Here is a 27,486-nt window from a genome sequence, read left to right as displayed (position 1 = left end):
CACATCTACAGGCCTTGCAGATCATACAAAGAGACATCTGGAAACCCTTGGCCGCTGCCTACCAGGACAGACTAGTACAACCGGTAGTGCCACACCCGTTCCAGATTGGAGACACCGTGTGGGTGCGCAGACATCAGACCAAGAATCTCGAGCCACGGTGTAAAGGAGCCTACACCGTCCTCCTGACCACCCCGACAGCCTTGAAGGTAGATGGGATTGCTGCTTGGATCCATGCATCTCACGTCAAGGCAGCCTGCCTTGAGGAAGCGGCGGATCACAACACAGTGCCCCAGACATGGAAGGTTCAGCGTACCAAAAACCCCCTAAAGTTAAGACTCTCACGCTGTTCCTCCTAACCACCTCCATTTTGTGGCCCATGGTCAGCAGGAAGACGAGCCTCCACCAGGTATATAATGTCACCTGGACAATTACCAACCTCATGACGGGGGAACGGGCCAATGCCACCTCCATAAGAGGGACATTGGCCGACGCCTTCCCCATCTTATACTTTGACCTATGTGACCTGGTGGGCGACACGTGAGGATCCTTTGCTAAATATGGTTGCTATTCCCAAGGGCAGAGGTACAGAACCCAGAGCAAGGGATTCTACATTTGTCCTGGGCATAAGGTAAACAAATGGTGTGGGGGGCCGGTGGATGGGTATTGCACCAAGTGGGGATGCGAGACCACCAGGGAGGCATACTGGAAGCCATCCTCTTCCTGGGACCTGATTACCCTAAAGCAAGGGGTTACTCCCTCTCATGAACAATGCCAAGACAACAAGGGCGGGAGATGCAACTCCCTAGTTCTACAGTTTACCGCCTCAGGTAAAAAGGCGTCTTGGGATGGGCCCAAATCCTGGGGCCTGCGCCTGTACGTCTTAGGACATGACCCAGTGACTATGTTCTCCTTAAATAGATGGGTCGCTAACCTGGCCACCCAATCTATCGGGCCTAATACCGTCTTAAAGGACCAAAAACCTCCTTCCATCCCGGGGCCAGCCCAGCCCCCAGTACAGCCTAAATCCACCCAGACTCCTGGTGGAGTCTCAGTGCCTGTCTCAGTGCCTTCCTCCTCCTCGGTTGTGGGCTCCGATGCCCCAACCACCCAGCCGCCAGGTACCGGAGATTGGCTAATTAATTTAGTGACTGGTGCATATCTGGCCCTCAATTATTCAGACCCTTCCAGAACTCAAGAGTGCTGCTTGTGCCTTGTCTCCAGCCCACCTTACTATAAAGGAGTGGCAGTCCTAGGTAATTATACTAACCAGACCATTGTCCCGGACAGCTGCACCGCTGTCCCTAGCCATAAACTGACTCTGCCAGAGGTCTCAGGGCAGGGCCTCTGCCTCAGGAACATACCCTCTATTCATCAGGTTCTCTGCAAGGCCACTAAGAAAATTCACGCTGGGAACTATTACCTAGCAGCCCCTACAGACAACTACTGGGCCTGCAACACCGGACTAACGCCCTGCATTTCAGCCACAGTCCTCGACCAATCCTCTGACTATTGTGTATTGGTAGAAATCTGGCCCAAAGTCACCTACCACGAGCCTGAGTACATATACTCCCATTTTGAGAAACAGACCTGATTTAGGCGAGAACCCCTCACCATGACTTTAGCTCTGCTCCTAGGAGGAATCACCATGGGAGGGTGTCGTGCGCCCAATGTCTCACCAGCAAGAACGACGCACAGACACCAGGATCCTTCTGCAGCAAAGCGTTTATTGCGTCTTGAAGAGGAGAGAGCAAGCCCCAGAATGGCACTGCTTATATACACCCTAATGTGGAGTGTCCACGCCTGATTGGTCGCTTACCCATGATCTCATTGGCACGCCCCGGGGTGGGCAAAGACTTGGCGCGAACACACTCTTGCACATGCTTACACAGCTAGTCTCCTGAAAGGAAGTTGGGCTGGTGCAGCAGAAGCCAGCGCCATCTTATAATGGCGAATGCTATCGCGGCTTTCCACATGGGGCACAGCGGAAGCCAGCGCCATCTTGTAATGGCGAATGCTATCGCAGCTTTCCACATCTCCCCCTTTTTATTTTACTAGAATGAGGCTGGTCTAGGCCTCTGCAGTTACGTCCATCTGCTGTGGCTCCTGTCTTAGGTCGTTCCTCTAATGTCACAGCCTTATCCGTCGTAGGGTAACCCTATCGCCATCGGGCCCCATGTCTTAGATTGGTCTGTGCATGAGGAAAGTTGCCCGTCTCTGGATACTGCAGTGCTGTGTGACAGTAACTGCTAAACGACCTAGGGCGAACTCTACAAAAGAGGCCAGCCAGAAAATGAGTTAGTGGGGAAATCATGATCACCTTATCGTGTGCAATTAGGAAACCTCAGCGATGTAGAAGGGCTGATCAAAGAATCATTGAGTCTCTCTCATCCCAGTACAATGGATCCACAAATCCATGGGGTGCAAGAGCAGAGAACTCACATGCTGACTAATTCCTTTGCATAGATAACCAAATTCCAGGGGAGGCCCCTTGTTCAATGGCCACAAGTGCTTGAGTGACAACGACCTTATCACATTTCTGTTGAGATCTGAGTTTGCAAACCAACCATAGCATGAACACTAATCCACAGCATAGGGCTGCACCAAACCGAGCCACCCCCGATAAGTAGTGGACACCTCATCTGGTTCTCCTCAGCTGCTACTACCAAGGGCCGTAGTCAAGCCGCTCCTATAATACAATTTAGAATTCCCAATTGTAAACAACTACTCCAGAAAGTTCACCCACTGTGCTTGCCTAACAATAGAATGGGGGAGGGTAACTCTAGACACTGCAGACACAATGGCTGCAGCAGTAATGGCTGCTACAATAGCAATGAAAGTAACAAGGTCTTTCCCAGGACAGTTCAGGATCTCTGGAACAACCAGCAGGCAAGGGAACCAAGTCTGAGATCTGCAGAACCAGGGCAGAGTTCCCCACTCCACAGCAGCTTCACGCAGGTGGCATTCCTGTGAAGCTACAGACTGCAAAATGACAACACCAGTCAAGGCAGCAAGAGTCACCAGGGGAATGAGGGGGGCAGGGGTAACAGCTGGAGTCCAGTCTTCTCCAGCAAGCAGCAGTGCCCAGAGGGTCGGAGCACAGGCCACGGTGGGACGGGACACAATGACTGCAGCAACGCCAGAATTTCTGTGATGACAAAAGTAGAGGGGGAATCCTCCATCTTCCTCCAAGGACACAGGAATGACTCCAGGGACCCGAACCACGAGAGCTGAATCTTTATGCTCCCAGGATCAGCAAGTCTCACCAGCCACTCAGGCAGCTGGCACACTCCTGTAGCATCCTGTAGAAAAAACACAAACATTCCCTCTTCCCCATATAAAATACCTGGACAGGATCATGCCAATATGTGGATCTTTCTATTTCACCTAGGCAGAAGTATGCCTAGTTGTAGGGTGCCATAAACCTTGGCATCCAAATTTTAAAATTGAAATAAAAAGAGTATTATTTAGCATACAGGGATAACTCCCCCTTTTATTTATTGAAATTTTGTTAAAATATTATTTATTAAGATAAGTCCTTGAGGATTAAATTGAGGACACTGAGCACTTGTATTTATAAATTGACTTTTATACCAAATTATTGTCTCCAGCATTATTGTTTTGTATATATAAAGAATGAGATTTTTTGACTAACTGTTCCTATGTAAGGCCTATAATCTGCCTGGTATCGTTGTCCTCCCTTGCTAAGGGGTCCAGGCAATCCAGTTGAGTTCTTAAATGGCCTATAAAGGGACAGTACTTAGTGCTCTTAACCACTAACCCATCTCTCCAGCCCCTCACCAGCTTTATTTACCTAAACATAAGGATTAATTAGAAATGCCAAATCCTGTAAACAAGGTCCAGATTTAGCCTTATTTAGAAATCCCTGAGTTGGCAGGGTGAGGCTGGGCGTTGAAAGTAAGCAAATGGAGTCTTCCTCTTTTCGTGAGGGTGTGTTATCAACTCCATTACCATTTTCAAAGAGCTGGGTCTATGGTTTTGTTTAGTTGTCTGAGCCAGAGCACTGAAAGGACAGTGAGTTGTCAGACATTCACACTGAAATCATCACTCACTGATTTCAAGTAGAAAACTTGCCTCCAATAAAGCATTAACTAATTGTAAAATTTAAGGTTTAGTAGTATCAAAAAAAAAGAAAACTTTTTAATAAACTGTAAACCATAAGCCATACATTGGCTATCAGTATATGAATTGAAAGCTTGATTTTTAACATTTAAAAACAGTGGCTACAGCACGTAATTTAATAGTCTGTGTTGAAGCAGGGGAAACTCAAGAGAATAAACAAGTGATCCAATCATACATGTAGCCTTTTCGTTAGATGAACCACCTATAAATACACTAAGTGCATTTTCTATGGGTTGCATGCACAAATTTACAGTAAATACAAAAGCATGCAAAGAGTAAAATTATCAATTTTGCCTGAAATTTGTATATGTAATAGGCCAAATATCAGTATTTTGTAAGAACCAATTTGATTGCTGTTTGGAATAAGGTATATTTCACCAGGTTTCTTTTTAAAATACTTCCATGACTCTAGCCTAAAATTTTGTACTAATGCGACAAAAGCTTTATCTCCAATTAGGATAACAAAGGCTTAAGTCCTCTGGTAAGGTGAGGTATTTTGGCAATTAACATATCATTGGAAGCTTAAAATTAGTTTCAAATATTCTTTTCTGGAGTAGTGTAACAGCTACTCCCCAAATATTAAAGCTCATTTTGAGAGCAAAGGTTTGTAGTAAAAATTTCCATATACACTGAAAGATTCAAAGTTTTAACTTCTTACATTGAAGAAGCAACAAAATTACATAATACAAGGATATTAGCCATTCTTTTGTAAAATGTTTAATGATATCACTTCATGGGCTCTCTAAAATTATAAGCAAGCTCATGAAATGAAAACTCACAATCACCAGGACGTAAACAAATTGCATAAAATCAATCCTCTAAATCTATCTTGAAATGGCAGTTGGAGTAAGCAAACAGGCTATATAATGCTGTCACAAGTTCTAAAACCTCATCAATCCTTTGTAAATCTTGTAACAGTCTCTACCTGTTTGATTTTTTTCTCAATAATAAATAAGTTTGAGTTAGTCAATGAAACACTGGCAATCCTTAATCACAATCCTTAAGTTCTCCTTGTAACACAAGAGCACAACCACAACTTTGGGAAGTCACCTGAGTTCTGAGTACGTGACTAGGCAGCTGTCCTTGGGGCAGTGGAATTAGCATCAAAATACAGATAACTTCAGGGAAAACCACAACTTTGGAAAGCAAAACTCAACCTCCAACAATCTAGTCTCCAAAATCCAGTCTCCAAAACACCAAGTCTATCCCTTCATGCTACAAGTTTGAGCCAATTCCTACATATCAACACACGATGGTGTGGTCTCCAATACCTCAACAAAGAGACATTGCCCTAAATTCTTTTAGAAGCCTGGTTTCTAGAGTAAGAATTCCATAAAAATATTATCTCAATTTAGACCTGTTTCCCTAGGTTGGCTCATGCCACATGTTGTCTAGAATGACTCCATCCAAATTACCAGCTTTATGTCAACTTTCTGTTACCAATATTATACCTTTTTAACCATATCTAATAACTTAAAAGCCAATAGTCCATAACCAAGGCATGTAGAGCATATTTATACATTTAAAACCAATCAGAAACAAAATTGAAGTGGCTACACAAATCTTTAATATTTAGACCAAGCACCATTTTTACTTTTCTAGCTATGATTTTAAGAGAAGCACCTTGTCACCTGCTAAGTCTAATAATAAGTCAGGGATTTTTCTAAGAGAAAGAGCCATGAGCTCCTGTACCAAAGAAGCTGAGGAGCTGCTGGTGCCTTTAAGATCAGCTCATGCAGACACTCAGCCCCTCGGGCAGCTTCTCCAGCTGACCTAGACTCCTGACTACAGGTACAGGGCTCCAAGGACTGATTGAAACTGCTTTTTATTCATTTGTTCCTTTTTTGAAACGAGTTAAAACCAAATCAAGGTGTGAACTACTGGCAGATAAAGTTTTTACCATTTTCTCTTTTGAACATGAAACATAAAACATTTAAGCAACAAGAAACAAAAACCACAGACATAAACTGACATACAGCGACAGCTTGGTGCACCAAGGACAGACAATAGACAGAGGGGAAAAACTAGATGGCGTCCCACCAAAGGGACCCAGATTTCAATAGGAGTCAGCAGAGAGGTAGGATTTCCCCTTTCCCACCACTTCCACTGTGACCATCCACTCGAGTGGAGTTGATATGGACGATGGATTGTCTCAATTCCTGAACTAGTCCATCAACGTGTTGAAACCAAATTCCTGTAAGATACTGAGATATATTACGGGATATCTGAGCAGCACGACTGACATTCACAAATGGTATGGAAGTGAACACAGTCCTGAATATTTCCACTCACAACCCAATTACATTAACTCCATCAAGCTGTGCATGGGCGTTGAGATGTCCTTGGGGGTAGGGGGTAGGAAAAATGAAACTAATGCTGTAGCTGATGTGTTCTGACTGGTCCCAGCTGAAAGTCCTTGAGACCAGGAATCCAAGTAGGCACACTCTGTACAATTCTCAAGACAAAATTTTAGAATCGAGATATCTTTTTGTTTGATTCTCCTGAATAAATTTTTCAGGCGGTCTACCTCTATCAAATCTGATCAGTATGACTCTGTGAAGTTTCCAGAGCCTAATCACACCTTTTACAAGCACAAAGACAAAATTTTTCTCCCAAAATACTGTGTTCCTTTTATCTCCTTCCTGTTTCTCTCCCAGGGCGTACTTTCCCTTATCTCTTGCTTCCTCAGATCCAAAGTCCTTGGAAGGGCCTCTTTTCTTATGTGCACCTTTCCTTCTTAAAGCTTCTAATCTTTCACCTCGCTCTGTTTCTGACATGCTGTCCTGTAACTCCTCTAACGCCCCTTGTCCTGCTATTACTGTTGTGTGGCATTTCTCATCTTCTAGGCACGACTTCTGACTGTGCCTAGTGGCAGCCGCAAAATCGAAAACCAAAAGAAAAAGAATGAGCGCTGCCAAAACAATAACAAAAGCTTCCACCGCATCTTCTAATGGGAGAGAGAGATGAGAGAGATCAAGACCAAACATGCCTCTCAGAGCCTACCTGTGTCCTGCAGTTCTGGATCCTCTCTGCGAACGGAGGCTCTCCTCGGCGCTGGCGATGGTGAGGCGTTTGTCCCAGGTTTCAGCACCAAATATCACACGCCCAACGTCTCGCCAGCAAGAATGACGCACAGACACCAGGATCCTTCTGCAGCAAAGCGTTTATTGCATCTTGAAGAAGAGAGAGCGAGCCCCAGAATGGCGCTGCTTATATACACCCTAATGTGGCTTGTCCACGCCTGATTGGTCACTTACCCATGATCTCATTGGCACGCCCCGGGGTGGGCAAAGACTAGGCACGAACACACTCTTGCACATGCTTACACAGCTAGTCTCCTGAAAGGAAGTCGGGCTGGCGCAGCGGAAGCCAGTGCCATCTTGTAATGGCGAATGCTATCGCGGCTTTCCACAGGAGGGATGGCTGCAGGTATAGGGACGGGAACCACTGCCCTCATAGAGACAGGTCACTTTTGCCAGCCACAGGCAGCCATGAATCTAGACTTTAAGGCCATTGAGGAATCTGTAAGTGCATTAGAAAAATCCCTAACATCACTATCTGAAGTAATCCTACAAAATAGAAGGGGACTAGATATGTTGTTCCTTTGCAAGGGAGGGCTGTGTGCCGCCTTAAAAGAAGAATGTTGTTTCTATGCAGATCATACAGGAATAGTAAGAGATAATATGGCTAAGCTCCAAGAACGCTTAGCCCAGAGACAAAAACTGTTTGATTCCCAACAAGGGTGGTTCGAGGGGTGGTTTAACCGATCACCTTGGTTTGCTACCCTGCTGTCAACCTTGATGGGACCCCTAATTATTCTTCTCCTAATCCTCCTTTTTGGCCCCTGCATCTTAAATAGGTTGGTGCAGTTTATGAAGGACAGACTCTCAGTCATTCAGACATTTGTGCTGACACAACAGTATCAAATGTTGAGACAACAAGAGACAGAGGTACCTTAACCAGGTTAAATGAAAGATTTCACTCAATGTTAAAAGAAAATGGGGGAATGAAAGACACCCCCCCTTAAAGGAAAACTATACGAGCTTAAGGTCCACAACTATAAAAGTAAAAAAATAAGTTTTAAAATTCACAGGCTCAGAGCTGAAACAGGCCCGGGCAAGCCCAGGCACGCCCAGGCCCTGTGAAGCCTGCCCCGCCGTTAAGACTAACAGACCATAAAGATAAGGAAAAAGGAATGCAGGAACCAGCCCGAGTTATCAGTGCTGACTCATAGGCCATCTGGCAGGAAGAGATAAGCCCCTAGCCCCTGACATTCCGGACACCCCAGCCTGCACATACTCTTTTGCTGCGTAACCATGCATTCGTGCCTCATTTGAATACACCAATCAAGTCCCTGTAACCATGCATCTGCTTCTGTATGCCTGCTTCTGCTCCCCAGAACCCTATAAAAACACTTCCCCGGTCTTCCTGGGCGCGCCAGTCCTCACGAGCTGACTGAGACGCCCACAGGTACCTGTGTTTCCTGACAATAAACCCTCTTGCTGATTGCATCCGGCGGTTTCAGCCTGGTCATTGGGCTTGGGGATCTCCTTCCCAAAGGATGATTCTATCTGAGGGTCTTTCACCTTGTACCTCTATCTATATTTTTAGCCATTTTATTTGATAATCTCTAACTAGTACAGGACTAAAAGTAAAATTTGAACGTGAAATCTAGTTACCTGGATAAATAGAAGCATATTTGAGAGCAAAATGTAAATTTGACCTTCATATTAAGAGGCTTCTAAAAAGAGATTAAATCTACACCTATAGTAACTGTCTCCCCATAAGAATCAAAGAGAAATACTATATAGTTATGGTTATTAACAATTTGCATATTTAGCCTTCCCATAGATTATATCCCCACAGAACAATATTATTATTCATATTAATATTGATAAATATTAATAAAAGATATGAATACCATGAAGCAGTGAAGGAAAACAGGTAATAACATTTGGAGACAAAAAGCAAAATAAATGCAGCAAATGCTTACAACAGAAATTTAAGACATCAAAGCAGCTTTATTCTGCTGTGGTTTCCAATGCGACATCACCCAAACACTCATGGGTGACATTTCACCCATACTTGGTCACCAACTAGTGGTGCTGTCTGAAGAGGTTGTGGGACCTTTGGGAAGTAGAACCTTAATGGAGGAAGTGAGTCACTGAGGGTAGATCTTGAAGGTGGAAGGGGGAAATATTAGAAGTTGTCCAGGAAGATTGGGAAGGGATAGTTGGGAGTGGATAAGATCAAGATACATTGTAAATATGTATAAAATGTTCAAAGATTAAGTAAAATATTAAAAACAAATAAGAGTTTTAAGAAGGCAAATGGGAAAGGAGCTAATTTACATTTGGATATCCTCCAAGTTCATATACCGCACTCCCATATTGGAATAGGCTACCTTGGAGAGTTATCAATCCATGAGTCTTGAATAGGACTAGTGGCTTTATCAAATGTGCTACAGAAGTTTGTTCACCCACATATTCTGTGAGTTACATGGAGAAAACAGCTATCTTTGAGGAGTTTTCAGCAGACCTTAAGCCTATTTGCTCCTTGACTGTAGACCAAGCAGTCTTTCCAGGGAACCAGCTTTCCACTTGTTATGTGCACCTATTGAGGAATTTTATAACAGCATCCCAGATGGAAAGAACTGCCTTCCTCTGCTCTGCAATTTCTTTTAGCTTAGTGATCCTGTATAAGTGTTTATCTGCATGGCATTTCCAAAGGATTGCATGTGTAATGCCTCAGTTTATCTGTTACAACAGGGCTTATGTTGGGATTTCACCATAGTTTAATCAAAGTAAAGTTGCTCCTTTGGGGAGGATTTCTACAATATGCTTTATTCCTAGAACAACATGTAGATGCTTAACTGGTATGCTGAAGGTTGAGCAGTTTTCCAAACAGAAACATTAACAAAAGATCAATCTTAGGGCTACAATTAGATACTTTTTAAAAATGATGGCATCTAGTCTATTTAAAATCTATCTTCTATTTCACTCTTTATGTATTCATCTTTCTGGTAATACAAAGATTTTCTTTTCAACGAGCAGGAAATAGATTTCTGTTCAATTCATGGTATGTGTAAGGACAATGTGGATCTCCTTGGCCATGTGACCTTCAAGGGAAGGGTGGTCTTGAACTCCTCATAAATTCTTTCACTCTGAGAAAAGACAGGGCACTGTCACTGGGACCTTGGCGGAGCAATAGCTCTCAATGTTGGATTTCATAAAATAAAATATGACCAAGAAAAATGTTCAGGAAAGAGTTGCAACATGAGGGATGATTAGAATGGTACATGTCCTTGTCCCCTTTTAGAAGCCACGTGAACTTCATTAAGGAATTTGGGGGTGTTCATCTCTTGATAATTTCAAGGCTGATGGAATAGTGACCAGCTCTTTTAAGTTTTTTAAACTTATCATTTTGCATGCCCTCCCTCCTGGTCCCCCACCTCACACAGTGATTCTTCCCATGCCTCCTCCTCTTCTCCTCTGAGACAGTGGAGATCCCCATCCTGGCACATCAAATCATTGCAGGGCTAGATGAATCCTCTCCCACTGAGACCAGACAAGGCAGCCCAGAATGTATTCCCCAGACAGGCAACATCTTTAGGGATAGCCCCTGTTCCAGTTGTGACCACATAAAGACCAAGATGCATATCTGCTCATAGGTATACAGTAAGGGTGAAGGGATTGGTTCAGCCCCTGTACAGTCTTTGGTTCTGTCTTTGAGAGCCCCTAAGTTCCCATGTCTCTCTAGAGTTCCTATCACCTTTGGTTCCCTCAACTCTTCCCCCAACTCTTCCATAAGAGTCCCCAGAGCTCCATCCAATATTTGACTGTGGGTCTCTACATCTGTTTCAGTCAGCTACTTGGCAGAGTCTCTCAGAAGAGAGTTATATTAGGTCCTTGTCTGCAAGCATAAGAGTATTATTAAAAGTGTCAGGGGTTGGTACTTGCCCATGGGGTGGATTTCAACCTGGGCTGGTTATTGGTTTGCCATTCCCTCAGGCTCTGCATTTCTTGTATACGGGATAAATTTTGGATCAAAAATTTGGGGAGTGGTTTGCTATCACTATTGCTCCAATGAAATTCCTGCCTGCTAAAGGAGGTGGCTTCTTCAGGTTCTGTAGCTCCACTGCTGTGTCAGTTAAGGTCAGCCCCATTGATTTCTGGGAACCTCCCCTATCCCAGGTCTCTGGCACATCCTCTAATGCTTCCCACCCTCCCATGCCCACCAAATGCAGATATCCATTCATTCCCTGTAGGTCAGTGGACTATTTCAGGAAACTTGGCAAGGTGGAATGGCTTCAGAGACCCTGACAACCAGGCACACATCTGAGGATGGTAGACATCTCCCTGCTCCCTACCAAGATTCCTGGCCCAGAACACGGGACCACACTCTGGACAAGCAGTTGTAACCAATAGTCACATAGCCCAGGACAGAGTTCTTCATGGTAATGAGAGGTATCTAAAGACACTATGGGTTTAGCCAATTAACTTCACTTCCTGGGCATTCCATGCTGGAAACAGTATTTATTCTCTGGTCCACCCCCAGGAGGTGGTGTGTACCCATTTTCCAGGATGAACAATAAACAGTTTGGAAACAAAGACTGTCTTTTTCATCATGAAGCACTGGAGGGAACATGGAGAAAGCCCTCACCTACAGAACTGTGCTGCCTAAGTCTCCCACAGAAGGCCCCTCTGTGCTCCAGGACATTTGCCCACTAAACTAAGGGCACTGGCAGATAAGCTAAGTTTCGTTCCCCATTGCCCCCACCCTCAGCCCATGGGCCCCCTCTGTTTCCAACTCCCCTGACTTTCTGTGGCATCTGAATGTCCAAGAGTTTGGGAACCCCTGGGTTCAAGCTCCTTCTGGCAGGCTGGTAGGCCACCTTTGTTCCTGCCTCTGTGCATCCCAGAGGTGACTGGAAACCTGGGAATCGGGGAAACCCAGCTTCAGCTTCAGCTTATGTCATTTCTCACTTGAGCTGAGGCTCCAGACCGGGCTGTCAAGGACCCTAGGGGCTTTTGCCAGACTTATGCCCACCCACCTTGGGGCAAGGCTAAGCCAAGTTCCATTTTCCACCCACAGGAACATTCTTGAGTAGAAAATTCTCAGAATGTGCTGACTGATGCTTGCTAGCCAATAGACTTAAAGGTCAATATGCTTAGTCAATAAATTTGAAGTGTAACATTGCTGGTGTAACCTGTGCCCTTAAAAAGTATAAAACGTACTTGTAAGAGCCATTTGAGGTGGCCTTCTAGTCATGTGCCTTAAGGGACTAATTGAAGGCCAACTCCAACTTATTGGAAAATAAACCTTTTGCTTTTGCATCAATCCGCATCTTGGTGTCTCACTCCAGGGAATCTAGAAGTAAGTACCACTGACCAAAGGTCTGGGCATTACAGCTGCATTCCTCCACCACCTCCAAGTAGAGCATTGGCACTTTCTGCCAGCCCAGCACCAAATGGCGATATAGGGTAAAATGTAGCGTTCTGTGTTTCTTCTTCCCAGCAGAGTTCCTGCACCCCAGTGAGACAGACTGGGCCACAGTTCCCATGGCCCTCTGGTCCACTTTCCTATCTCTCCCCACACCATATCCCTCAAACTCCAATTCCCTTGCCCTCCCCCTCCCCACCCAGTTCTCTCCCTCTATGTCCACTTTCTGTTCTAAATAAGATCCATGCATCCTCACTTGTGCCTTCCTTCTTGTTTAGGTTCTTTGGGTCTGTGGAGAGTAGCATGGTATCCTATATTTTATGGCAGATATCTACATATAGATGAGCACATACTATGCATGGTCTTTTGGGTCTGGGTTACCTCACTCAGAATGATATTCTTGAGTTCCATGCAAAGTGATGTCTTTGTTTTTAATTGTAGATGTAATTTATCTGTTCTTCAGGACATCTTTTTTTCCCAGTTTCTGCTATTACCAATAAAACTGCCATGAACACAGTTGAGCAAGTGTCCCTGTAGTATTGTGGGGCATCTTCTGGGTATATGCCCAGGTGTGGTTTTCTAGTTTTCTGAGAAACCACTAAATTGATTTCTAAAGCAGTGATACAATAACTTCAGAGAGTTGAAGTTATTGACATACAGATCTTTCACTTGATTGGTTAATGTGACACCAAGATATTTTATATTATTTGGGACTATCGTGATGGTTGTCATTTCCCTAATTTCTTTCACAGCCTGTTTATCTTTTGAGTAGAGAAAGGGTACTGACTTGAATTAATTTTATACCCAGTCAATTTGCTGAAGCTGTTCATAAGATTTAGTAGTTCTATGGTGGAAATTTTGGGGTCACTTAAGTATACTATCATATCATCTGCAAGTAGTGATATTTTGACTTCTTCCCTTCCAACATGTATCCGTTTGACTTCCTTTCATTGTCTGATTGCTCTGTCTAGGATTCTAGTACTTTATTGAATAAATAGGGAAAGAGTGGACAGCCTTGTCTAGTCTCTGATTTTAATAGGATTGCTTCAATTTCTCTCCATTTAGTTTGATGTTAGCTACTGCTTCACTGTATATTGCTTTTACTATGTTTAGGTATGGGCCTTGAATTCCTGATCTTTCCAGGACTCTTATCATGAAGGGGTGTTGAATTTTGTCAAATGTTTTCTCAGCATCTAATGAAATGATCATGTGGATTTTAATCTTTGAGTTTGTTTATAGAGTGGATTACATTGATGGATTTGCATATTTTGAACCATCCCTGCATCCCTGCAATAAAGCCTACTTGATCATGCTGGATGATTGTTTTGATATGTTCTTGGATTCAGTTTGCAAGAATTTTATTGACTATTTTGCATATTATGATGTTCATAAAGAAAATTGGTCTGAAGTTCTCTTTGTTGGGTCTTTGTGTGGTTTTGATATTTGAGTAATTATGGCTTCATAGAAGGAATTTGGGGGTGCTCCATCTGTTTCTATTTTGTGGACTACTTTAGACAGTATTAGTATGAGGTCTTCTATGATGGTCTGATGGAATTCTGCCCTAAACCCATCTGGTCCTGGGAACTTTTTGGTTGGGAGACTTTTAATAACTGCTTCTATTTCTTTAGGAGTTATGGGGTTGATTACATGGTTTATTTGTTCCTGATTTAACTTTGGTACCTGGTATCTGTCTAGAAAATTGTCTGTTTCCTCCAGACGTTCAAGTTTTGTTGAATATAGGCTTTTGCAGTAGAATCTGATGATTTTTTTAAATTTCTTCTTATTCTGTTGTTGTTACCATTTTCATTTCTGATTTTGTTAATTTAGATACACTCTCTGTGACTTCTGGTTAGTCTGGATAAGGGTTTTTCTATCTGGATTTTCCTCAAAGAACCAGCTCCTGGTTTTGTTGATTCTTTGTATAGTTCTTTTTGTTTCTACATGGTAGATTTCAGCCCTGAGTTTGATTATTTCCTGGCTTCTCTTGTGTGCGTTTGTTTCTTTTTGTTCTAGAGCTTTTAGGTGTGCTGTCAAGCTGCTGACATATGCTCTCTCCTGTTTTGTTTTACAGGTACTCAAAGCTATGAGTTTTCCTCTTATCACTGCTTTCATTTTGTCCCGTAAGTTTGGGTATGTTGTATGTTCATTTTCACTAAATTCTAAGAAGTCTTTAATTTCTTTCTTTATTTCTTCCTTGACCAAATTGCCATTGATTAGGTCATTGTTCAACTTCCATGTATATGTATAATTTCTGCTGTTATTGTTGTTACTCAGGACCAGCCTTAGTCTGTGGTGATTTGATAGGATGCATGGGATTATTTCTGTCTTCCTGCATCTGTTGAGTTCTGTTTTGTGACTGATTATATGGTCAGTTTTGGAGAAGATACCATGAAGTGCTGAGAAGAAGGTATACCCTTTTTGGTTTTGTATGGAATGTTCTATAAATATCTGTTAAACCCATTTGGTTCATATCTTTTGTTAGTTTCTCTATGTCTCTGTTTAATTTCTATTTCCATGATCTCTCCATTGATGAGAGTGGGGTGTTGAAATCTCCTACTATTATCGTGTGATGTGCAATGTGTGATTTGAGCTTTAGTAAGATGTCTTTTATAAATGTAGGTGCCCTTGCATTTGTAGCATAGTCTATAGAATTAGAGTTCATCTTGGTGGATTTTTTTGCTGATGAATATGAAGTGTCCTTCCTTATCTTTTTTGATGACTTTTGGTTGAAAGTAAATTTTATTCGATATTAGAATGGCAACTCCAGCTTGTTTCTTCAGACCATTTGCTTGGAAAGCAGTTTTCCAGCCTTTTACTCTGAGGTAGTGTTTGTCTTTGTCTCTCAGGTGTGTTTCCTGCATAAGGTACAAGCACCTGGAAGCTCTGTTAAAAAAATTAGTTGGGGACAGACAGAGCTCACCGCCCAGACAGGTGGACACTCCTGAGACTGGAGGGCTGGAGAGACCACAAATACTGCTCACCCTTGCCCACATCCCTGGCCCAAAAGGAAACTTTATAGGGCCACTGGGAAAAGGAAGCTAGGGGCACTCAAACAGCAGGTCCCCTGCAGTTCAGATACCGCCCAGATCTGAAGGGACCCGGTCAACACCTCCTTGCACTCAAATCCCATGGGAGGGAGAACTAAAGCTTTCAGAGGAGATTGCTCTCTGCCCACATTTCTGACTCTAGAGGAAAACCCTAGTGTCATCTGGGCCCCCCTGTGCACAGGGTCCCCAGTGAAGATGGGACAGGTCCTTCTGGTTGCTGCCCTCAATGAGAGCTGACACCTGGCTCTGTGAAGCAACTCCAGGCTTGAGACCAGATGTAAGACCAACTTTTCTGCTCCAAGTGACCTGCCTGGTGGACTCAGGACACACGCCCACAGGAACAGCTGCAGACCAGTAGATAGGAAAGACTACAGACCTAAAAACAGAACACTCTGTTTCCATAACTGGCTGAAAGAAAACGGGAAAACAGGTCTACAGAACTCCTGACACACAGGCCTATAGGACAGTGTAGCCACTGTCAGAAATAGCACAACAAGGTTACACCAGAGACAACCTGATGGCGAGAGGCAAGCAACAGAACCCAAGCAAGAGAAACCAAGACTACATAGCATCATCAGAAAGCAATTCTACCACCAAAGCAAACACTGAATATCCAAACACACCAGAAAAGCAAGATTTAGATTTTAAATCACATTTGATCATGATGATGGAGGACTTCAGGAAAGACATAAAGAACTCCCTTAGAGAAATGCAGGAAAACATAAATAAACAAGTAGAAGTCCATAGAGAGGAACCACAAAAATCCCTGAAAGAATTCCAGGAAAACACAATCAAACATGTGAAGGAATTAAAAATGGAAATAGAAGAAATAAAGAAAGCACAGAGACAACCATGGATATAAAAAACCAATGGAAGAGACAGGGAGCCGTAGATACAAGCATGACCAAAAGAATACAAGACATAGAAGAGAGAATCTCAGGAGCAGAAGACTCTATAGGAATTATGGACACAACTGTTAAAGATAATGTAAAATGGAAAAAGCTACTGGTTCAAAACATAGAGAAATGCAGGACACAATGAGAAGATCAAACCTAAGGATTATAGGTATAGAAAGGAGTGAAGACTCCTAGTTCAAATGACCAGTAAATATCTTCAACAAAATAATAGAAAAAAATTTCCCTAACCTAAAGAAAGAAAGGCCCATACACATACAAGAAGCTTGCAGAATTCCAAATACATTGGACCAGAAAAGAAACTACTCCTGTCACATAATAGCCAAAACACCAAATGCAGAAAAAAAAAGAAAGAATATTAAAAGTAGTAAGGGAAAAATGTCAAGTGACATATAAAGGCAGACCTATCAGAATTATACCAGATTTCTTACCAGAGAATATGAAAGCCAGAAGATCCTGGACAGATGTCATACAGACCTGAAGAGAACACAAATGCAAGCCCAGGTTACTATATCCAGCAAAACTCTCAATTAACATAGATGGAGAAACCAAGATATTCCATGACAAAACCAAATTTACACAATATCGTTCTACAAATCCAGCCCTACAAAGGATAATAAAGGGTAAAGCCCAACATAAGGAGGCAAGCTACACCCTAGACAAAGCAAGAAACTAATGGTCTTGCAACAAAACAAAGAGAAGAAAAGGACACAAACAATAATCTCACATCCAAATACGAATATAACAGGAAGCAACACTCACTATTCCTTAATATCTCTCAACATAAATGGACTCAATTCTGCAATAAAAAATGCAGATAAACAAACTGGATACACAATGAGGATCCTGTATTCTGCTGCCTACAGAAAACACAACACAGAGACAAAGACAGACACTACCTCAGAGTGAAAAGCTGGAAAAGAACTTTCCAAGCCAATGGTCTGAAGAAGCAAGATGGAGTAGCCATTCTAATATCAAATAAAATCAATTTTCAACCAAAACTCATCAAAAAATGAGGAAGGACACCTCATATTCATCAAAGGAAAAACCCAACAAGATGAACTCTCAATCCTAAATATCTATGCTCCAAATACAAGGACAACTACATACATAAAACAAACCTTACTAAAGCTCAAAGCACACATTGCACCTCAAACAATAATAGTATGAGATTTCAACACCCCACTCTCATCAATGGACAGGTCATGGAAACAGAAATTAAACAGAGACGTAGACAGACTAAGAGAAGTCATGAAACAAATGGACTTAACAGATATTTATAGAACATTCTATCCTAAAGCAAAAGGATATACCTTCTTCTCAGCACCTCATGGTACTTTCTCCAAAACCGAACATATACTTGGTCATAAAACAGGCATCAACAGATACAGAAAGATCGAAATACTTCCATGCATCCTATCAGACCATCACGGGCTAAAGCTGGTCTTCAATAACAATAAGGAAAGAATGCCCACGTATACATGGAAGATAAACATGCTCTACTCGATGATAACATGGACAAGGAACAAATAAAGAAAGTAATTAAAGACTTTTTAGAATTTAATGAAAACGAAGGTACAACATACCCAAATTTATGGGACACAATGAAAGCTGTGCGAAGAGGAAAACTCATAGTTCTGAGTGCCTGCAGAAAGAAATAGAAGAGAGCATATATCAGCAGTTTGACAGCACACCTAAAAGCTCTAGAACAAAAAGAAGCAACACCCAGGAGGAGTAGAAGGCAGGAAATACTCAAACTCAGAGCTGAAATCAACCAAGTAGAAACAAAAAGGACCATAAAAAGAATCAACAGAACCAAAAATTGGTTCTATGAGAAAATCAACAAAATAGATAAATCCTTAGCCAGACTAACCAGAGGACACAGAGAGTGTGTCCAAATTAACAAAATCAGGAATGAAAAGGGAGACATAACTACAGAATCAGAGGAAATTCAAAAAATCATAAGATTCTACTACAAAAGCCTATTTTCAACAAAACTTGAAAGTCTGAAGGAAATGGACAATTTCCTGGATAGTTACCAGGTACCAAAGTTAAATCAGGAACAGATTAACCAGTTAAACAACCCCATAACTCCTAAAGAAATAAAAGCAGTCATTAAGTTCTCCCAACCAAAAAGAGTCCAGGTCCAGATGGGTTCAGTGCAGAATTCTATCAGATCTTCATAGAAGACCTCATACTAATACTATTCAAACTATTCCACAAAATTGAAACAGATGGAGCACTACCGAATCCCTTCTATGAAGCCACAATTACTCTTATACCTAAACCACACAAAGACCCAACAAAGAAAGAGAACTTCAGACCAATTTCCCTTGAATATTGACCCAAAAATACTCAATAAAATTCTTGCAAACCGAATCCAAGAGCACATCAAAACACTCATCCACCATGATCAAGTGGGCTTCATCCCAGGCATACAGGGATTCTTTAATATATGGAAAACCAGCAACGTAATCCACTATATAAACAAAGTGAAAGATAAAATCAACATGATCATTTCACTAGATGCTGAGAAAGCATTTGACAAAATTCAACGCCCCTGCATGATAAAAGTCCTAGAAAGAATTGGAATTCAAGGCCCAGACCTAAACATAGTAAAAGCTATATACAGCAAAGCAGTAGCTAACACTAAACTAAATGGAGAGAAACTTGAAGCAATCCCACTAAAATCAGGGACAAGACAAGGCTTCCCACTCTCTCCCTACTTATTCAATATAGTTCTTGAAGTTCTAGCCAGAGCAATCAGACAACAAAAGGAGATCAAGGGGATACAGATTGGAAAAGAAGTCAAAATATCACTATTTGCACATGATATGATAGTATATTTAAGTGATCCCAAAAGTTCCACCAGAGAACTACTAAACATGATAAACACCTTCAGCAAAGTGGCTGGGTACAAATTAACTGAAATAAATCAATAGCCTTCCTCTACACAAAAGAGAAACAAGCCAAGAAAGAAATTAGGGAAACAACACCCTTCATAATAGACCCAAACAATATAAAGTACCTCGGCATGGCTTTAACCAAGCAAGTAAAAGATCTATACAATAAGAACTTCAAGACTCTGAAGAAAGAAATTGAAGAAGACCTCAGAAGATGGAAAGATCTCCCATGCTCATGGATTGGCAGGATTAATATAGTAAAAATGGCCATTTTACCAAAAGCGATCTACAGATTCAATGCAATCCCCATCAAAATACCAATCCAATTCTTCAGAGAGTTAGACAGAACAATTTCCAAATTCATCTGGAATAACAAAAAACCTGGATAGCTAAAACTATTCTCAACAATAAAAGGACTTCTGGGGAAATCACTATGCCTGAACTCAAGCAGTATTACAGAGCAATAGTGATAAAAACTGCATAGTATTGGTACAGAGACAGACAGATGGACCAGTGGAATAGAATTGAAGACCCACACACCTATGGTCACTTGATTTTTGACAAAGGAGCCAAAACCATCCAATTGAAAAAAGATAGCATTTTCAGCAAATGGTGCTGGTTCAAATGGAGGTGAGCATGTAGATCAATCCATTCTTATCACTCTGTGCAAAGCTTAAGTCCAAGTGGATCAAGGACCTCCACATCAAACCAGATACACTCAAACTAATAGAAGAAAAACTGGGGAAGAACCTTGAACACATGGGCACTGGAGAAAAATTTCCTGAACAAAACACCAATGGCTTATTCTCTAAGATCAAGAATCAACAAGTGGGATCTCATAAAACTGCAAAGCTTCTGTAAGGCAAAGGACACTGCTGTTAGGACAAAATGACAACCAACAGATTAGAAAAAGATCTTTACCAATCCTACAACTGATAGAAGGCCTATATCCAAAATATACAAAGAACTCAAGAAGTTAGACTGCAGGGAGACAAATAACCCTATTAAAAATGGGGCTCATAGTTAAACAAAGAATTCACAGCTGAGGAATGCCAAATGGCTGAGGAACACCTAAATAAATGTTCAACATCTTTAGTTATAAGGGAAATCAAAACAACCCTGAGATTTCACCTCACACTAGTGAGAATGGCTAAGATCAAATACTCGGGTGATAGCAGATGATAGTGAGGATGTGGAGAAAGAGGAACACCTCTCCATTGTTGGTGGGATTGCAGACTGGTACAACCATTCTGGAAATCAGTCTGGAGGTTCCTCAGATAATTGGACATTGAACTACCTGAGGAGCCAGCCATACCTCTCTTGGGCATGTAGCCAAAAGATGCTCCAACATATAACAAAGACACATGCTCCACTATGTTCATAGCAGCCTTATTTATAATAGCCAGAAACTGGAAAGAAGCCAGATGTCCTTCAACAGAGGAATGGATACAGAAAATATGGTACATTTACACAATGGCATACTACTCAGCTATCAAAAACAATGACTTTATTAAATTCATAGGCAAATGGATGGGACTGGAAAATATCACCCTGAGTGAGGTAACCCAATCACAGAAAAACACACATGGTATGCACTCATTGATAAGTGGCTATTAGCCCAAATGCTTTAATTACCCTAGCTGCACAGAACACTTGAAACTCAAGAAACATGACCAAAAGGCGAATGTTTCACTCCTTCTTTAAAAGAGGAACAAGAATACCCTAGGGAGGGAATAGGGAGACAGAATTTAGAACAGAGGCAGAAGGGTCACCCATTCAGAGCCTGCCCCACATGTGGCCCATACATATACAGCCACTAAACAAGATAAGATGGATGAAGCAAAGAAGTGCAGGCTGACAGGAACCAGATGTAGATCTCTCCTGAGAGACACAGCCAGAATATGGCAAATAACATAGGCGAATGCTAGCAGCTATCTACTGAACTGTGAAAGGGACCCCCGTTGAAGGATCAGAGAAAGGACTAAAAGAGCTTGAAGGGGCTCGAGACCCCATATGAACAACAATGCCAAGCAACCAGAGCTTCCAGGGACTAAGCCACTACCCAAAGACTATACATGGACTGACCCTGGGTTCCAACCTCATAAGTAGCAATGAATAGCCTAGTAAGAGCACCAGTGGAAGGGGAAGCCCTTGGTCCTGCCAAGACTGAACCCCCAGTGAATGTGATTGTTGTGGGGAGGGCAGTAATGGGGGGAGGATGGGGAGGGGAACACCCATAGAAAAGGGGAGTGGGAGGGGGTGATGCTGGCCAGGAAACCAGGAAAGTGAATAACAATCGAAATGTAAATAAAAAATACCCAAGTTAATTAAGATGGAAAAAAAAGCTTCTCTTTGCAACAGCAGGAGACTTTTAGGACAAAACCACAACTGATTAAAATGTTGAGAATGAGTGTCCATGAGTCTTCAGCCCCAATTTATACATCTACAACAGAACTGCTGCTCAGGGAACATTTGGGAAGAAGGGGACAGAAATGTTGCAAGATGCAGAGAACTAGGAAGTCTGCTGCAAGATTGCACCTCATAGATTTACCAGTGAAGATATACTCATGAAGCCTTAACAATAAGGCTGTCTAAACAAGACCTCGACAACTACAATATCAGTAGACATGCTAACATGGCAGTGAGAAATATCAACCCCAGATAAAGAACTGCAAACAACTAAGGAATGCTGAAAATGGAAGAAAGTTTTCCCCAGGAATGAGACCCCCCCCAATTATTTATGCAATACCAGGTGGTCAGCCCTGAAATCATATATATAGAGAGACATATATCACTAAAATAACTGAGCAGGTTATAATTATACATTATACATTTAGCCGTGTGTTTATATATGTATGTAATGTGTGTGAAATAATAACAGTTTAAGAAAAATGAGACCATAATTTCAAAGGAAGCAATACATGAGAGGGGTTGGAAGGAGGAAGAGAAATGGAAATTTATATAACTGTATTATAATAAATAAATAAATTTTTGCAAGGACATGAAGGAAATTGGTAAAGAAAGGCTCAGAGTGGAAGATGAAAGATAGAGTTTTAAATTAGCTCAAAACTCTGCAACAGGATCTGACTCAGGAAGACTGATTGTTAAAAATGCAGGAGAACTGGTTCAGAGATACTGACCCTCCTGCTTATCACCAGACTGAGTAAATGAGTAATGGGTTTTGTTCTGCCCCTGTGATGTTTGTTCAAGTCCCCTTTGTGCCCTCCAGCCATTGTGTCCTGCGAGTATTCCAGGAAACCAGACCGTCAAGCCTAACCAGATGTGTTCCAGATGCAGATGCCTCATCAACTCTGACAAACATTTACCCTAAAGGACAATCGAGCTCTGTTCTCAGGAGAATGAGAGCTTGACCTTTCTCATTTAAACCCTAGAGTCACAACAATTTTGTGACTTTGAGAGTTTCCCCTGTGACATTTTTGGTATTTCCTTTTGACATCCCCCCCATCTCCTGGAGCTTGTGACTTCTTCCTTTAAAAAGCCCTTCTTCCAGCTACTCGGGGTTGACACCTCTGTCTCCTGCGTGGGATATGTGTCGGCCCGGAGATCTCCATAATAGATCTCTGTAATAAACCGCGCCTTTGCTTATTACATCCAAAATGGTCTCTCTGTGTCTGGGGTCCGTGACTTCCCGAGACTTGAGTAAGGATCTCTCTTCGGGGATCTTTCAGAAGACAGTGTGGATCTCTGAAGTGATGAATTCATTAAATAAAGCCAGTGAAATGACCCAATGTGTAAAGGCACTTGGTACCAAACCTGAAGACCTGGATTTAATTTCAGGGAGTCACACAGTTTAAAGAGAGAACTGACTTTCAGAAGCTGTACCTAACACAGTAACTAAGTAAATGAAGAGTAAACAAAAAGAAAAAGAAAAGAAATACCCAAGTTAATAAAGATGGAAAAAAATTAGTTAAAGCCAGCATCTAAGGAATCTGAACACAAAGTGTCTAAGTGATATTTCTTATGATTCACATATGATAAACACTGTAATTCATCCTAATATTAAAAATACTAGTGATTATTTAATGAACAAAACCAGAGTATCTCAAATAAAACACAGTTTTTGTTTAGAAACAACTTGATAAGGTACAGTTCGAAAAATGTAACTATTATTTTAAATAAACCATATGTAATATTTAAAAATATGACAATACATAATATAAAATTGTTATATTTATATTACAAGCTTGTACCATGAATACATTTTGTATTGTGGGGCTACATTAAGAGATAATTCAATTCTAAGTTGTATTTCTTCCCAATTAAATTATTTCCGATTTCAAAAACATATTCTAAGTGTGTGCCTTGTCAAAATAAATTATTCATTTTATAAAGTTTTTAAAAACTAATCTTATTAACAGAAACTTTAAAATATTTTTACATTTTTATTCCATACATTCAATCAACAAATGACAGATCAAAGCAGACAGTCATGTCAAATTTTCATCAAATAATTTACATGTAACATGACATGTTGACAAAGGTTGAAACCAACTCTACTCTTTTTATTGATGGATAGTTCTCTAGGTCACCACAAACTGACAGCAATAAGCATGATTTTTAACATCATTCTGCTTTGAAATAGATTGGTTGTTTAGACGCATAATTTGTAAAGCAAGATAATCAAATTAAATCACCTATAGGCTTTTGAGTTTTTGAAGTAAACAACCACAAGTGTCATCATTGCCAAAGCCTATATGCTCCTTGCAGGCTTCAAGATAAGAGCACAGGCAGTGGCCCTGAAGCTCTCTATCTTGGGAGAGACTAGATTATATTCTCAAAGCACCAGAGGTGAGGACAGGTTGGAAAGAGTCTCTGAACTAAATCATCACCTCCTGATGAAGCTGAGGGCTTAAGGGATTATATCACATATTCTTCTTTTTTTAATCATCTATTTGTTTACATTTCAATGTTGCCCCCTTCCAAATCTCCACTCCATTAACTTCCCACCCCATGCCCTGCTCCTTTGTCTCTAAGATGGTGCTCTCCCACTCATCCACCCACTCCTGCTTCACCCCTCTAACATCCCCCTTCTCTGGTGCATCAAGCACCCACAGGACCAAATGCCTATCCTCCTACTGATGGCAGATGAGGCAGTCCTCTACTACATATGTAACAGGAGCCATGGACCAGCCCATATATACCCTTTGTTTGGTGGTTTAGTCCCTCGGAGCTGTAAGGGGTCCAGAACTGTTGTTCTTCTGATGGGATTGCAATCTCCTTCAGTTCTTTCAGCCCTTCTCCTAACTCTCCCTGAATCCTCAGGTTCAGTCCAATGGTTGGCTGTGAGTACCTACATCTGTCAGGTGCTGGCAGAGCAGCCATACCAGGCTTCTGTCTGCAAGCACATCTTGGCATCAGCAATAGTTTCAGGGTTTGGTGTCTGAGAATAGAATGGATCACATATTCTGCTCCATTTTTGGCCATGCATTTCCTTTAGACAGGGATAATACTGAGTTAAAAATGTTACATGGGTGGATGGCCCCATCCCTATATGGGGGAGGGCATGTATGTCTACTGGAGGCAGTCTCTTCAGGTTCTCTGCTGTTGGATATTTCAGATAACATCATCTCCATTGATTCCTGGGAACCTCTAGCATGCCTGGTATCTGGGACTTTGTCTTGGTTCCCCAAGTTCCTCACTCCACTACTGCTAATTCTCCTGATCCACTGGAATTCTCTCCTGTCTCTTCCCAAACTTAGTCTTGCACACATACCCTCTTTTCCATCCTTCTGTCCTCTTCTACCCAGATTCCTCCCTCTCTCTGCCTCCCATTATCATTTTATTTCCCCTTCTACAAGAGTGCGAAACATCGCCACCTTGATCTTCCTTCTTGTTAAGCTTCATATGGTCTGGGAGTTGTATCATGGGTATGCTGAGCTTTTGGGCTAATAATATTCAGTTATCAGTGAGTACATGAGATGTATTTTCTTTTGAGTTTGTTATCTCACTCTAGATGATATTTTCTACTTCCATCCATTTGCCAGCTAAGTTTATGAAGTTATCGTTTTTAATTGCTGAGTAGTATTTCATTGTGTAAATGTCCAACATTTTCTGCATCTATTCTTCTGTTGAGTGATATCTGGGTTGTATCTAGCTTCTGGCTATTATAAATAAAGCTTCTATGAACATAATAAAGCATATGCCCTTGTTATATGTTAGAGCATCTTTTATGTATAGGCCCAGTAGTGGTATAGCTGGAAATTCAGGTACTTACAATAAAATGTCAGAATTTTTGTATGACTCAGTTTCTCTAAATATGTAAAGATTAACAAAGATAGCAAAAAAAGTTGTGTGACTCAATTTTAAACAAAACATCATAGAAGCCTGTAGCATTTAATTTTATCTATCTGTTGTGTGTTTCTGGCCAGTGGGCATGCATGTACCCACCTAGGAGCTATCTCGGATCTGCAAATTGAAACACACACACACACACACACACACACACACACACAAATCATTTTCTTCTTAAAATGCCTTTACTATCTCAATGACTGGACACTCCTAAATAATTAAAATGTACTCCATCATCTTTATCAATAAGAAAAGGTACTCTACCATCATTCCCAACATAAAGAGTTACAACTCTAACCCTGAAATATGTTTAGATTTTAGCCTGTAACACCATCTGAAAATCATGTTTCCTACTCATATCTTTAATATTAAACAACTTATGTTTGTTTATGGGACTATAATTACTGTTCAACCCCATCAGAAATCTGAGAATGAGTTAAATATTACTTGAGTACATGGGAAGAACCGAACATAGCTTCTAAACTTAAACAAATTGTAGGGACAAGCATGGTATGTCTTCCTTAGCCTAAAAAAGGGAATATAATGATAAGTAGAAAAATAACAAATGGTCATCTTAACCAAGGTGGTGGTAAAGTCACAGGGCATGCTTTTATTCTAAAGAGGTCATCAGCCAAAATGGCAGGGGCCACATGGTTGTAATGTACTCCAAGTTGAGCCTAGGTCATCAGTAAAGATGACCTAGTAAGTAAGTCACATTCACATGGTAGTTCAAAGCGGGCCTATCAGGCACACACCCTTTCCCTAAACAAGTTTAATCCAATTAACATTCATGGTATGTTTTAGAAATTAAAATTATATGTACATGCTTCCTAGATCACACTCAATGGACTTACAAATCCTAAAATTCAAGTTTCAACATAAGCTTTAAACTTAGTAAACAAAACAAAAGAGAAGTGGGAGAATTCAGAGTTAAATAGCTTGTTATTTTAACATATATGGGATTACAAAACCTCTACTTGTTAGTTTCTCTCAAGCAAGTGTCTTTTCCTGGGCTGTTCTGTTTTGTTCTCTTTTTCTCTGTCACATAGTCAGGTGCCCAGCCTGACCCAGGGTAAATACTTTAGAGGAAACTTTTCAACTATCATGCTTGGGTCTGGAGCAGACAGGCCAAATTCTCACTCTAGAGCCAGGCTTCTCAGTAGAGTAAAAAGGCATGAAAAAATATTTCAGTATTATCCATACACAAAAGACATTTGAACCTGTAAGACTGAAACCAGTAATCTACATATCCATAACCAGTTTATGTGTATCAGCAGATAGGGTCAAATAACCAGATATGTTTTTACCTCTTAGGGGTTAAAGATGCAAAAAGGATTTTCCAGGTTTAGAGAGGTAGAAGCAAACATAGGCCAAAAGCATAAGGCAAAAGAGGTCTATGAAGACTGAAGGTTAGAGGCCCAACAGGAATGCCAGGCATTCCAACTCTGGGTGTATTAGTAAGCCCGAGCCCTGAGAAAAATTAAAATGAACTGTGAGTTTATGAGGGATGTGGCCTCATACCTCACTGCCATTCTGTCTTATGGAATTACCTTCTGTATGTAGTTTTAAATGCTACTACCTTTGCCCAGGATTGGCCTCACTACCAGCTCCTCCTGGTTTCCCTTCTGTTCTACCCACCTTTAGCTCCAGGAGTTGACCTCACTACCAGCTCCTACCCAAAACCCTCAAATCTTTGGACAAAACACACACACACACACACACACACAC

At 41.4% G+C, this 27,486-nt stretch overlaps 1 pseudogene; it reads left to right on the top strand.

Annotated features, from left to right (window-relative positions):
* Positions 1-295: 295 nt before the first annotated feature.
* Envl-ps13 (MLV-related proviral Env polyprotein-like, pseudogene 13) lies at positions 296-8,099 on the top strand (annotated as a pseudogene).
* The last annotated feature ends 19,387 nt before the right edge of the window (positions 8,100-27,486 follow it).

Source organism: Rattus norvegicus, chromosome 16, assembly GCF_021556685.1.
Source record: "Rattus norvegicus strain SHRSP/BbbUtx chromosome 16, alternate assembly SHRSP_T2T, whole genome shotgun sequence".
NCBI classification, from domain to species: Eukaryota; Metazoa; Chordata; class Mammalia; order Rodentia; family Muridae; genus Rattus; species Rattus norvegicus.
Note: the sequence above shows the minus strand (reverse complement) of the source record. Positions and strands in the feature narration are given on the sequence as shown.